The sequence below is a fragment of the Corvus moneduloides genome, chromosome 12, assembly GCF_009650955.1.
Source record: "Corvus moneduloides isolate bCorMon1 chromosome 12, bCorMon1.pri, whole genome shotgun sequence".
Classification (NCBI taxonomy): domain Eukaryota; kingdom Metazoa; phylum Chordata; class Aves; order Passeriformes; family Corvidae; genus Corvus; species Corvus moneduloides.
The window spans coordinates 11,963,362-11,975,901 of NC_045487.1; the positions used below are offsets into that span (position 1 = coordinate 11,963,362).

General features: G+C 36.0%; 2 long non-coding RNA genes across 2 annotated transcripts in view; one reads left to right on the forward strand and one right to left on the reverse strand.

Annotated features, from left to right (window-relative positions):
* The window catches only part of LOC116450157, a 262,062-nt gene that overhangs the window by 128,132 nt on the left and 121,390 nt on the right, over nucleotides 1-12,540 (forward strand). The window lies entirely within an intron of this gene.
* LOC116450158 overlaps nucleotides 2,470-12,540 on the reverse strand; it is a 37,749-nt gene continuing 27,678 nt past the window's right edge. The window contains exon 4 of the long non-coding RNA XR_004242700.1: nucleotides 2,470-4,481. This is a non-coding gene — a long non-coding RNA (uncharacterized LOC116450158). The remainder of the gene's footprint in view (nucleotides 4,482-12,540) is intronic.

Sequence of the window (12,540 nt, forward strand, 5' to 3'; positions counted from 1 at the left end):
TATCAGCATTTACTGAAATGATCCACTATGTAATTAACTGTTTCAGTTATGAACTGTCTTAGTTCTTTCATTTCCATCATGGTAAATGCAGTATTTTTCCTTAGAATGATTTTAAAAATATACCTACGTTTAGAGAGGATGACTTTGATCACTTGCTGGTAAACATTTAATATAAAAATTCACAAAGTACTTATATTTGCATGCATCTGGTGTTCCTGTTTCATAGCTCATGTTATAGTTTACTTATGTCATAGTCATTTGCATCAATTAAAATGAATTGGAATATTTTTCTCCTCCTACTTTAGCCCTTCATCTTCAGCTGTCAACATGCATATGCCAGTCAGCAGTGTAGCTGTCAAAGCTGACATCAACATCTGTACTTGTATTTTTCTGGTGTCTGTATCTGTCTTAATTCTGAGTATTTCTTAATGTTCTTCTTGCTGCTAATAAAAGGATTTGCAGAGAATTAAGTTTCTACTATCCCCATCTTTGGGGCCAGTGGAAATTTCACTGTAGAAACCTGGCTTTAGCAGAGTCACTGCATTCTCATTATTAGGGTCAGATTATTCAGGGTTAGAAGATTTCAGCAGTTTTTTCCTCGCCATCAAGAAATCCTACCTTCACTGAGGTTAATAAAAAAACGCTTATTTCAATTTAACCAGTTATTCCATGATATCATATTCTCCATAATTCATCTAACACAAAAGCTGTGATATATCTTTTGAAAAGTAAAATTGGAGAGCACGAGGATAGGTGAAGTTGTTTACAGAATTCTTCATAGTACCAGATTGTGAAAACATTATTGCTAAAAATATATCCAAGTGATATTCTGTCACTGAAATGAAAAACTTCCTCATTTGCTTCAATGAGTGCAGTATTTGTGTGCATTCCAGATCACTGAATAAAAAATGAAACATTTCAAACTTATAATTCTTCATGTAGAGATTTGGAGAATGTGCAAATTAGGAGAAAACAGTGGAAGCAGCTCAGCAATAAAGCTTTTATAAATAAATAAAAAACACCTAATTTTCAGAGCAAATGAGAGTGTACAATGAGTGATGTGCTTCTAATGAGTACTGAAAAGCTTCCAGTGTAAATAAACAGATGGTAAAAATACTTAAGTACAAATTTTTCAAACCACAACTACCTAAGCCACAGGTCTGTGCTACAGACTTCAAAGAAAAACTTTGCATCCAGCTTTTCCATGGTGTAAACATTTTCTTCCTCTTCAGAGGGAGGTAATAAATTGGTACTTGCTTCACGTAAGAAGGTTGTGAAGCTTACTGAACAGCTCAGGTTTTGAAACCTGACAGGTGCTCTGGTATAGCAGGTGTTAGTAATGCAGGAAGAGAGGAAGTTTGGTGTGAGGATTTGCCAGAAGAAAGTAGCTTCAAATTAAACAACTGCAAAAGCAAGTTGTGTCCACATGAGCTGTGGACTCAAGGATTATTTTATTGGCCCCCAGAGACATTTGGTTGGTGTAGAAATGTGTTGAGAGACAGATATTTGTGTGAAATGCATCTCACTGTGTGTATTGGTCTCCGAGTTACTGCATGGTTACATTCTAAGATAGCTCACAGAAGAGTCACATATGCTTCAGAAAATAAGGGCAACATCTGGGAGACATGGATGCATTTTGTTGAATAGTTAAATCTATATTGAGCCTCAATGCGAAGAGAAAATTGAAAGGATTTTTATTATGATTTAGGAATCACACAGAATTATCTCTAAATGCCAGGGTAGTTCAAATGGTGCTCAGATCAGTACTTATGTCTTTCAGGGGTAAGCTGATAAACTCATGTCTGTTACATGACATGTCCATATGTTCCACTGTGCCTATCATGTTTACATAATAATATCATTGTTCTGAGGTGTTATTTCTGGGGTTTAACATGTTTCATATTTTGATCAAGAATAAATATGGGGAAGTCAAATAGGATTTTGTTTCTATTTCCAGGACTGAGACCTCAGTCTTATGCCCTGGTGGATCAGCAAACACTGGTTTACTCCTTTTTCCTAGTAGAAATTAGAGTCCCTCTCAATTCGGGGAGAGGACTGAGTTTTTAATTTGGGCTTAGCCAAAGGTGATTTCTCAAGAAATCTTTCTCGCATGTTTTTTGCAAGGTCTTGTGTTTGACATTTCTACTAGAAAAACATGGGAGTAGGAAGCAGTTTCAGACACTCAGTAGTTGTTTAGATTGGTGCTTTGACTCAGTCGTTCTATACACCAGATTAATTTTGTACCTAGAGCTTTAGCCAAAATCAGAAATGAGTGATGTGCATCTAATAAAGTTGCTGTTTGTCTTGATGTGTTGAGCTAATATCCATGATGCTTAGTTTCAGAAGAGTCCAAATAACTCCCAGGGCAACAAAGCAAATTCTTTCATGGTGAGTAGGACATGAATATGCTTTTTCTCTTCCCAGGAGGTCGGTATGTGAGTATAGGAGACTTTTCCTAGCTTCATTGGGTATCCTGAGAGGGTCAAATCCTGCCTGCTTCTGAATCCTATTCCAGACTTTCAGATCTTCTCGTGGTGCTGATGAATTCCCTCCAGTGCACTTCAGAAGCATTTGTGCTTCACTTCTCTCATAACCAGATACTCCACACAGCCTGTTGTAAATGATTCTACAGCATCTTTGGCTCCCAGCAGGAAAAGTCTGAATTGCTCTTGGTAATAGCTTTAAATCTGCAGCCCTGACAGGTATTTTTAGGTCTGTCTTGAAGAGCTATAAGCTTCCATACACTTCACCTTCTCTGTCTGGAGTCACTGCAGCTCCAGACATTTCATTGGAATGGGGTGTAATTGTGGTCTTATGCCTTCTCTATCCACCCACCAATCTCATCTGCCTTAAAGCAGCCTTCTGCTGTGCTACAGGGAGCATTTAGAGCCTTTCTGAGCAACGCAAACTTGAAGTGTGAGTTGTGCCTGAATTTAAAGACTACCTTGGAAGGAGGAGGAGTGAAGATGTGTTGTGAAATCCCTCCTTTAGAACAATATGACTTATGACAGTGGAACGCTTCAAGCTATGAATTTCATTGGAAGTGTATGATTTACACTGCTTATCATTCTGAAATGTTGAATTCTCAGTATTTTTTGTCATTATAGCACAAGTGGTAAGGTGTTATAAGGCTGATTAATAGGATAATAGAGGTCTAAACCATACTGTTATAAAAGTGAGTAGGCTTTAGTGAGAAGTAGGGATATAATCTGGTAGCATGTAAATGTTCAAAGAGATTTTACCAAAAAGGGCAAAGAGAGAGGAGGAGAAAAGCCCCTTTCATTGCTCCATTTAGATCCCGTTGTGTCCATGCTAGAACACCATAACATTTATTCCCACAAATAATCACTTTGAGCTCAGCAGAGCTAGTAATTGAAGTTTTGTGTACAGGCTGCATGCAGCTCCACTAGGCAGCTGCTGGTTAGCTCATGAAGTTTCAGTTTTTTCCTTTCAACAGCTTCTAGATTCTTTATGGATGATTCCCAGTAAAATGTGAAGGAGGAGGAAGGAAGGGATAATAAGGGGGTTGGGAAGTCTAGAAAGGAGACCAAGATAGGAAGGTTTTTTTCTTATTTTTACTACTTTTGTGCAATCCAAAGGATAAAATTAGCAAGACTGGAAACTTTTTCAACTGGTTCTGTATTCTCAGGCTTAAAATATAACTTTTAATCTTCTATAGCTGTTGAAAGATGTGGCTCTGGCTGGCTCCTTGCTTCTAATCAATGAATAAAGTACAAATACCACCAAGTCTGTCTTTCATCATGCAAGTGAAAAATCTGTATGGTCACTCTAACACATCTTACCAGAGAGCAGCTGGGATATGCTCCGTGCTTTGGCAAACTGAAGTTTTTTAACTGCTGGAATAGAGCTGATTGAATTGTTGGCTTTTTGCAATACAAGTTTTTATGACTTCTTTTAATATAAAACAGAAGATGAAGGGGAAACAATACAAAATAATATATCAATGGCAGATAATGTTAACCTGATAGTGTATTCTATTACATAGTTTCAAGAAATATTTCAGACTATTAGAAATGCCTTTCCATCAATTTATTTTATATTTGAAGAAAGCAGTATTAAAGTCAGGAAAATATCAACTATAAGTCAATGTGCTTAATATAGACAGCAAATGGACAATAATGTGGGTAGATTTTTCTGAAGAATGTAATGTATAGGAATCCATCTCCTAATTTATATCAACTCCATGTCTATCAAATAAGGCTGATCACTTGTTGGAACAGTATACTGAGAGATGGAAAATGCACAAACATGAAGATAAGCCAGTAAACTAAACTGGTAAAAGGATGATATGTATTTTTCCAATATGGAAAATGTAATAAATTTATCTCTTTAGGTATTTTTAGAACTACAGCCACAAAAAAAAAAAGCAAACAACAGCAGTAGCAACCACAACCACATCTTACATAGATTGGAAGTAGTCTGTTACAACTAAAGCTGAACTATTTTTTCCAGGAAGTATTCTGTAGAAACAGAAGCATACAAAAACAATCAAAAGAAAATATTTGCTCTGGTAAATGAGTTCATACTCATTGCAAGAATTGCAAGAACAATTGAGTTATTTAGCTTAATTGGTACAAATGCAGATAAATACAATTATGTCTATCAAAATTTTAAGCAGAAATAGTAGCACGTGAGCAAAACTGGGAAAAAAAACCCCAAGTAATTTTAGTGTCAAAGAATAATTTCAGCAATAGAAGCACCTAAAAAGAAAAATTATTTTCTTATTTGAAGATAAGGTAACATCTACTTCCTATTGAGGTAAATTTCCCCTGCGCAGGAGTCCACTGTGCTCAACGTTAATCTTTCCATATGTTTTTATGGGCTTTAATTAGGCCATAGTTTCCAGTTTGTCTGTCTGCATCTGTCTGTCTGTCAGCAACTTGTCCTTTGTAGCTCCTTCTGGGTTCACTTTATAAAGGTTTTACAAATTTCAACTGGAAAGAGAGCATTTGTTTAGATCCCCCATTAATGGCAGTTCAGCTCAAAATACAGACTCAGCTGTCATTCTGAACTTCCCCAGTCATTGCAGGGCTCTTTGCTGGGTTAGGGCAGCCAAGACTCCCAGCTTTGATCTACTGTGGCTTTAGCTGGACTAGTCCCAACTTTGGCCAGGACATAAATGGGAAGGAGCCCTCTCAAGGGAGATGCATTTAAGGCTAACCAAAATGTCACCATCACATCAGTGAGAATATATCTTTTTCTTCATGCTTTGTCCCTTTAATAGCCTCACTCTGTAAGGTCTCTCAGGCAGTGGTTGCTTCTTTGTGTGGGTGTATGTGAGATTAGAGAGGGTAGTCACTGCAGTAATGCAAATAATATTAGTGCAAAATGTAAACTAGAAAACTATGCTGTGATATGGATTTGGGGAATTGAAAAACAACAATGCCAAAAGAATCACCTTAAATTACTCCTCTAATAATACATCAGTGGTTACATGCAATATAGGCTGTGTAAATGCACATTCTGTTCTCCCTTGCATGAATTTCAGTATAATGCAAAATTGACAGATCCATTCATGCCTATGAAATTAAATCCAAAAGGGTTAGTATAAGCACTAGGTTTAATGATCACTGCACAATATAATTAAAAGATGATGTTACTTGAATATCAGATTTTCTGTATGTATGTTTATTTGGAGTTTTTAATTGAAAATAAACAAAATCAGTAGTGCAAAAAAAAGTAGAAAAGATGTGTGAAATGTAATGATAATGGTTGACTTCTAAACAGCCAAGGAAATTATAGTCATCTTATGTGTGGGACAGGAACAAACACCTCTTAATTGCACTTCATTATAACGTACCTTTCTCTTCTCAGTTGTATATATTAATTATAAAAATCATGTTTCAGAGACGAAAAGCTGTACAATAGGGTTTTTTTTTCTTTTCCCTCCCTCCCTTGTGCTGTCTGCAGCACGATGGAAGAACAATATTAACTGTCATCCACAGGAAGAGCTTAAGAGCTTTCAAAGACAAATCATAAAAAGAATGAAAGGCTATTATAAAAAAAGGAGGAAAATGCTTTGATTTCACAGATTTGCTACTTATTAATGTTTAAGGTTCTCTCTTCTTCTTAAAAATATCTTCTCATATTGTTTTGTATGTGTTATGTGCAGGTACATCACTTTTTGATGACTATATCACATCACACGTAGATTCCGTAGATGCTATTAACGGATGGAGGTTGAGGGGATAGGACGGGGGGAGAGACACTGCCACAGTCCTCCTGGACTCGTATTGCTTCTTTGGGGAAATTGTAGAAAACTTGAACATGAATTTTGGGACACAAAGTGACACTGCCTTTTGAGGTTTTGGGTTTTATTCCATTGCATTTCATTCATGTATTTCACTGGAGCAGTACTTAGAGGCTCTTGGAAGTAAGGACATGATTGTCTCAACTCTTTTGTGGTCACCTGGGACCAAACTTTCCTGTGGTGCTTTCTTGGTTTGGATTTTCAGGTTGTGCTGTTTCCTATATGATTAGCCAAGATATTTTCTTAAAACCTGCCTTCCTGCTTACAAATCTGAGTAGTCTCACAGGTTTTGTTGAATCTAGGATCTTCCTTACTGAGGAAGATTTTGTGACTGCTGGATGTCACCTTACAGCATAACTAACCACTGCATGACACTTGGTGTCCAATACCTGGGCGATAAAGCAGTGAGCAATTATCTGGTTATACTGGCTTTTATTATCCATCCCCTTGAAGCTTTTCCCATTTATTCCATTCTTTTCTACTTCCTTCTATACTTTTCCTGAAACAGGAATGTGTAATGCTGGGTGTCTCGGGTGTTTCCTCAGGCTGATGTTTTGTTTCTCCTAAGCCTGACAGTATCTCCTGCAGCCTCTGAGGATCTTACAGATACAGTGTCTCTGTCAGAGTTAGACACAACCCATAGCTCTTTGTTGCGTGCATGGCCTACTGATAGTAGGTGAAGACCTACTGTTGTATGTATGGTGTATATAACACATATATTCTTGCAGGAAAAAAAAAAATCAATGAACTATATATTTCATTAGTAGCTATGACTCTCAGGGTTTCCTGAAACCCTGAGTTAAGTGTTCACAGAGATACAGGTGCTGAGATTATGCTCTGTGGTTTTCTGTATGTGCCTTCCAAACTTTTAAACTGCAGGTCCTTCAGAGAATAAAGGAAAGGAAAGACATTCCTATCCAAAAGGCAGGTTTGTTACTCGGTGCATTCCTGGAGGTGGATGCTGGCTTCTGTCAGTTGGAGTTTTCCTGCTAATGCACTCACATTTCAGCTGTTGCTTTTTCAGACAGATGAGGTAACTCCTCCCAAAGCTGCCATAGCCTTTACTAGACCTTATGCTTGTTCTGGTGGGAGGGAAATCCTCCAAGTGCGAGAACTTGAGGCTTATTAAATTTAAAGTGGATATAAAATAGGTATGAAGGAGATAGGTATTATTCTCAGGATAAAAACTTTTACTTTACTGATGAATTCCTTTTTTTTTTTTTTCCAGCCCCCTGCAAAAAAACCCAAACTAGTTATTAGTGAAAATGGTGGTAACTATCAAAGGTAGGACTCCTTTTCCTCTCTCAGGAATAGCTGCAGCTTGAATATTGTTTCAATTGATTGGTCAGTTTATTAAAATTAGAATAAACAGTAAGAAAGAAAGATGATTTCTTTACAGAATTTCCCTAAATTGTGAGCAGGAACTAGACTGGCCAACAGATCATCCTGAGAGAACAGCAAATACATTCTCTCTTTTTCTTCTCTATCATGTGCAGTTCCGTACAGCAGTGCATGCTTCTCTGAATGTATTTTCTTCATTCTTCCTATTATGTACTTTTGTCTGCATTATATGTCAGAGTATCTCAAAGACACAACAGAATCAGTGGAAACTCTCTGCACTCCTCTGTGGTTTAATGTCATTTCTGAAGCAGTTTAACCATTAACATGTATAAATCCACCTAACTACATGAAGAATAATCACATGATACAGTTTTCTTCCTAAGGAAATATTAACTTTAAGCTGGGATAACCAACTTCCAAGAATTCACATAAAAACATAATGAAGTTAATATTAAATAAAAAGCTTGTGCAAGCTTTTATTTTTACAATATGTGCTAATGTGTCCCTGATTTAATCATGTTTTGTTTATGATTAATGAATGATTCACCTTGAAGATCAAAGTTTGATTCGTATCTCATTAAGAATTAGAAGAAATCGTCTGTTTAGAAAATAAAAGAAAGCTGTTTTGTGTGTTTCCCAGTATTACAAATTTACCCAAATACTGAGAGGTGAAGCTAAGAGGACATGGGAAAGCTTCAGTTATGACACAAGTGTTATCAGAACTCAAACTGTTCAGGAAATCTTCATGTCTAAATTGTGATAATTAAAAGCATGAAAAAGTATCTTTTTTTTTTTCTCTACTGTTTTATCATAAATGTTGACTTATGCAGCTGAACTAAAAATTTAAACATGGATTTTTTTCAATTTATTCTCGGTGTATTTATAAGGCAAAATTAAATACATTCATAAAGAGAAATAGCTAGAAATATGACCAAGTTTCTTTTGTCAAAAGAAAATGCACAACTGTGCAAGTTTCAGAGTTTATATTTCACTAGGGATATAGCCATTTCTGTGACACTTCACCTACATAAAACATTACTAGGTAACAGATCTTAGGAAAGATCTGAAGTAAACTGCAACAGTAATGATCTATGTTTAAATCCAGAGCACAAAATTATTTGTCTCTATGTTATAAGTTTATCAGCCTTAATGTATTGGGATTTTTCTGATCACACAATAAGGATTATTTTGTAAAGATCCATATTGGAGTGTGAGCAGATGAATTTGCAGGCAGCATTATTTATAAAATAACCCTGAAGGTTTTCATGTGCCAGTGACCTGAGATCTACAATGTTGTATCTTTTAATTTTTAGAGGAGAAACACAGTCTGAAGATTGTCTGGGGTGGACAGATAATGGTTAATTTGATAGCCTAGCATTCATTGTGTGATATCTAACAATCTTTTCTGACAAAATGGTTTTATTAAAATGATAGGCAGATGACCTTTCTGCTGTTATCACTGGATGACAGAAAATTTTTCATGCCCTAGAATAGTGATATAACAGAATTATTGTCAGAGTATTAATGCAAAATTTGTGGCAAAATTCTTGGCAAAATTCAACTCTCAACTCATATTTATCTCTAGTTCTCTAATGAAGAGTGAGTGAACAGGTTTTACATGTTAGTTCTGGCCTGTACTGCATTTAACTTTCTTAGAATAATTCTTCAGTAGTAATGATGCATGAGCTACAGGATGACCAGTTGAAAAACACAGTGCAAAACCAGACTCTGTGAGTTGCAGTTTATGCAATAGTTCAAAATGTGTCTCTCCAGAGAAAAGTGTTGCTGTTTTCTTGGTGGAAGAAATATTTATGTCTCTTGTTTTCTTCATTTACTGATGGAAAAGTGGACAATTATTTACTTATTTTAGGTAAAGTCTTGCAAGTCTTATATAATTCAAGTTGATTCTGGTGACATTAACATATTACAGTAATACAAGAATGACAGAATGTTATAGTTAATTTGCTTTCCTGTGATTTTTTTTTTTTATTATTTGATGCATAACTTGGCATTATACTCTCTAACTTAAAGAAGTTTGAGAACTTTTGAAAAAAAAGTCTGTTTTCTGGTTCAGTGAGTTCACTGCTGTTCATATAAATTCCACATGCCTTACTTGGATTTTACATTTCATAACTCTTTGTGGCATGTTTCATTCAGGCTGGTTCACCTTGATATTGACATCACAGAGTTCAATGACTTCTGTTCAATGACTTAAAAATAATATAGCTCTGAGAATTGAGTGATCTTTGTCCTGTGGTTTGCTTAATATTGTGGGTTTATGTTTTTTCTATTTGTTCAGAACTATTTGTACTTGGATTATTAATCTATAACTAAATGTTACCCACTGTGTTCATCCTGCTGACGAAAACTGGAACCAGACCAAAGCTCTTTTCCTTAAAATTGTGTAAAACATGTTTATTGTCACTTTCTTCTTCACTCATGATCTTTTGGGGATCATGTCAAAAGGAGGAAATGTTAGTACAAAGCAGTATTAGTAGCTATACAAGTTCCATCTTTTTACAGCCAGAAGCCTTAGATATCCTGCCTAAACCAAGCCTTAATGGGAATTCTGTCTGTCTGTCTCAATAGCAGTGTATCAAGCAGAGGATCTGAATTGTCACTTGAACAATTACAGTTTAATAGGAGCTATGGCCAGTCACTATCTGAACTCACTGTGTAAATACCAACAAACATTTCCAAGGAAATATCCTGTCTCACAAGGACCTGCTGGGGAAGTGGATCCAAAGGCACTGTGCCATGTCCAGGTCCCTCTGAGGAGGCACTTCAGTCACACAGCCTGGAGTGCTTTGCCTTCCAGTGTCTGTGCCAATGGCTTGGCTGGAGGGGAGAAAACTTCCCTCAGGGTCATTGCTAGAGTCTAAGTTGTGCACAGTCAGGATCACAGGTTTGATCCACTCAAGTTGAACAAAAGCTCTCAATCTCAGGAGTTGTTCGAAAGTTTGTACCACGTTAACCTTAAAGGAAATGAACCAAGCATGAGGCCATAAGGAAACTTCTGTTTAGGTTAAAACTTCAGATTTAGATGCTGTCTGCTGTTCTGAAAGACTGAACAAATGAAAATGAAAAAAATCTCACTTTTCATAGGTGGATTGAGTTCCTTATCAGCTTCATGGCATGAGGGCTGCATAGCTTCTCTGCTGGTACTGTCATTGCAACCTGTGCTGTTGTTAAAAGCAGCCCTAAATGAGACAGTTATAGGATAGATTTTTGTGCACAGGTAGAGATCTATATCACGAAAAAGATGAGATTCTTAATGATCATGTAACAGTTTGATATTAGTCACATAGTGTGTTTTCCTTCTCTTTTCATTATGATAGTGTGTGACCGATGGTATACAACAAAGCACCTCAGCTTCCTCAAAAATTAACCCAGTTTTGAACATCTGGAAGCACAGAATGCTGAAAAAAAAAAGAGGCTTTGTGCAGAGTTTTCAAACAGTTGGGGGGACACACACATTCTTGTAAATCAGCTTCATTGGCTGCAAGTGTGCCATGCTATTGGTAAGCTTTTTAACTCGGGCAAAATTTCACCTGACATCAAACAGAGTTTTTCTGAGTAATCTGTGTTACCTGATCTTTAAAGGCATTACATTGAAAGGAAGTGAGGAATTTCTGATGTTACGGGTCAGATACCCATCTCAGCTATAAATAAGCATTAATCTGTGCCAATGTAAGTGTTGAAGGTTCTCTATGGGTGGAGATTCTGCATATACTTTTTCCTGACTGTTGTCATTGTGGAAGGCTATGGACCAATTCTGTTTGGATAAATCTTTCTGTCCATGTATTTATTTTCATGTGTATAAGTAATCAATTTTAAAAACATGTTCCCATTCATATCCTATCACAAATTTGAGGGAAAATTTAAAAAATTTACTTGCTTACATTAAAGTTCATGAAGTTGGAGACTTGCATCATTCCAAGTTACCAAGAAAATAACTTGAAGTGAGGGAGTTTGATGACTGTATCAAAATCTTCCTAATCATAGCTGGCATCTTTTAAAGAGTGTATTCCTGCTAGATGGTGTTTACAGCACCACCAATATGCAAAACAACAAGAAATTAAAATGCCAGATTTTCTCTTCCTCTCCTCTTTCATACTTGCATAATGTATAAGTAAGGTTTGGTTCTGAAACTCATTGAAGACAGATGACTTCAGCAGTTTTTAAGAACCCTGTATTTGATATCTGGCAAAATGTATATTTATGCTAATATTCACCAGTACGTACACACTGAGGGTCAAATCCCTCAGTCTTACAAAGCATGATATGAATGGTAATTTTTATTTCAGTAAGAGAATAAGAAATTATTCTAAAAATGTTACGGGGCAGGGGGGAACAAGTGTGTGAAAAGAGAGGAAGCTTTAGTTAGTACTTTTACAATAAAATTTTCAATGCAAGTTTAAAAATTGCATCAGAGTTGAACAGAATCTCATTAATAATATCTCATTTAGACCCATTTATGACAGATTTATAAATTAATGACGTGCATAAATAAGTGGGAGATAGGACCTAAAAGTAAGAGGGCTATTTTATATTGTTTGTTGTAATTAATATATTGATTATATATTTATGCTGACCTGGACTGAGTAAATTTCCATCTGCTTACAATTCTAGTAACTATCTGGATCTGTTCTTAAAGCAAATGCAGCCTAATCACTCTAGAAAAAATACACCAGAGTTGAGATGCATAAATATAATTCAGAACATTATGTAATAATGTAATGTAATTCGTTATGTAATGATACAATAAAAAGCAAGAAGATGAATGAATATGCATCAAAAATATTACAAAAGCCCTTATTTTTGCAAACAGAAATAGCTGGCTTAAATTGCACTGAAAATAGGACTGCACAAACCTTTTGAGTTCATTAATTTCCCTGAAAGAGCTTATTTCTAATTATTTTATTAGC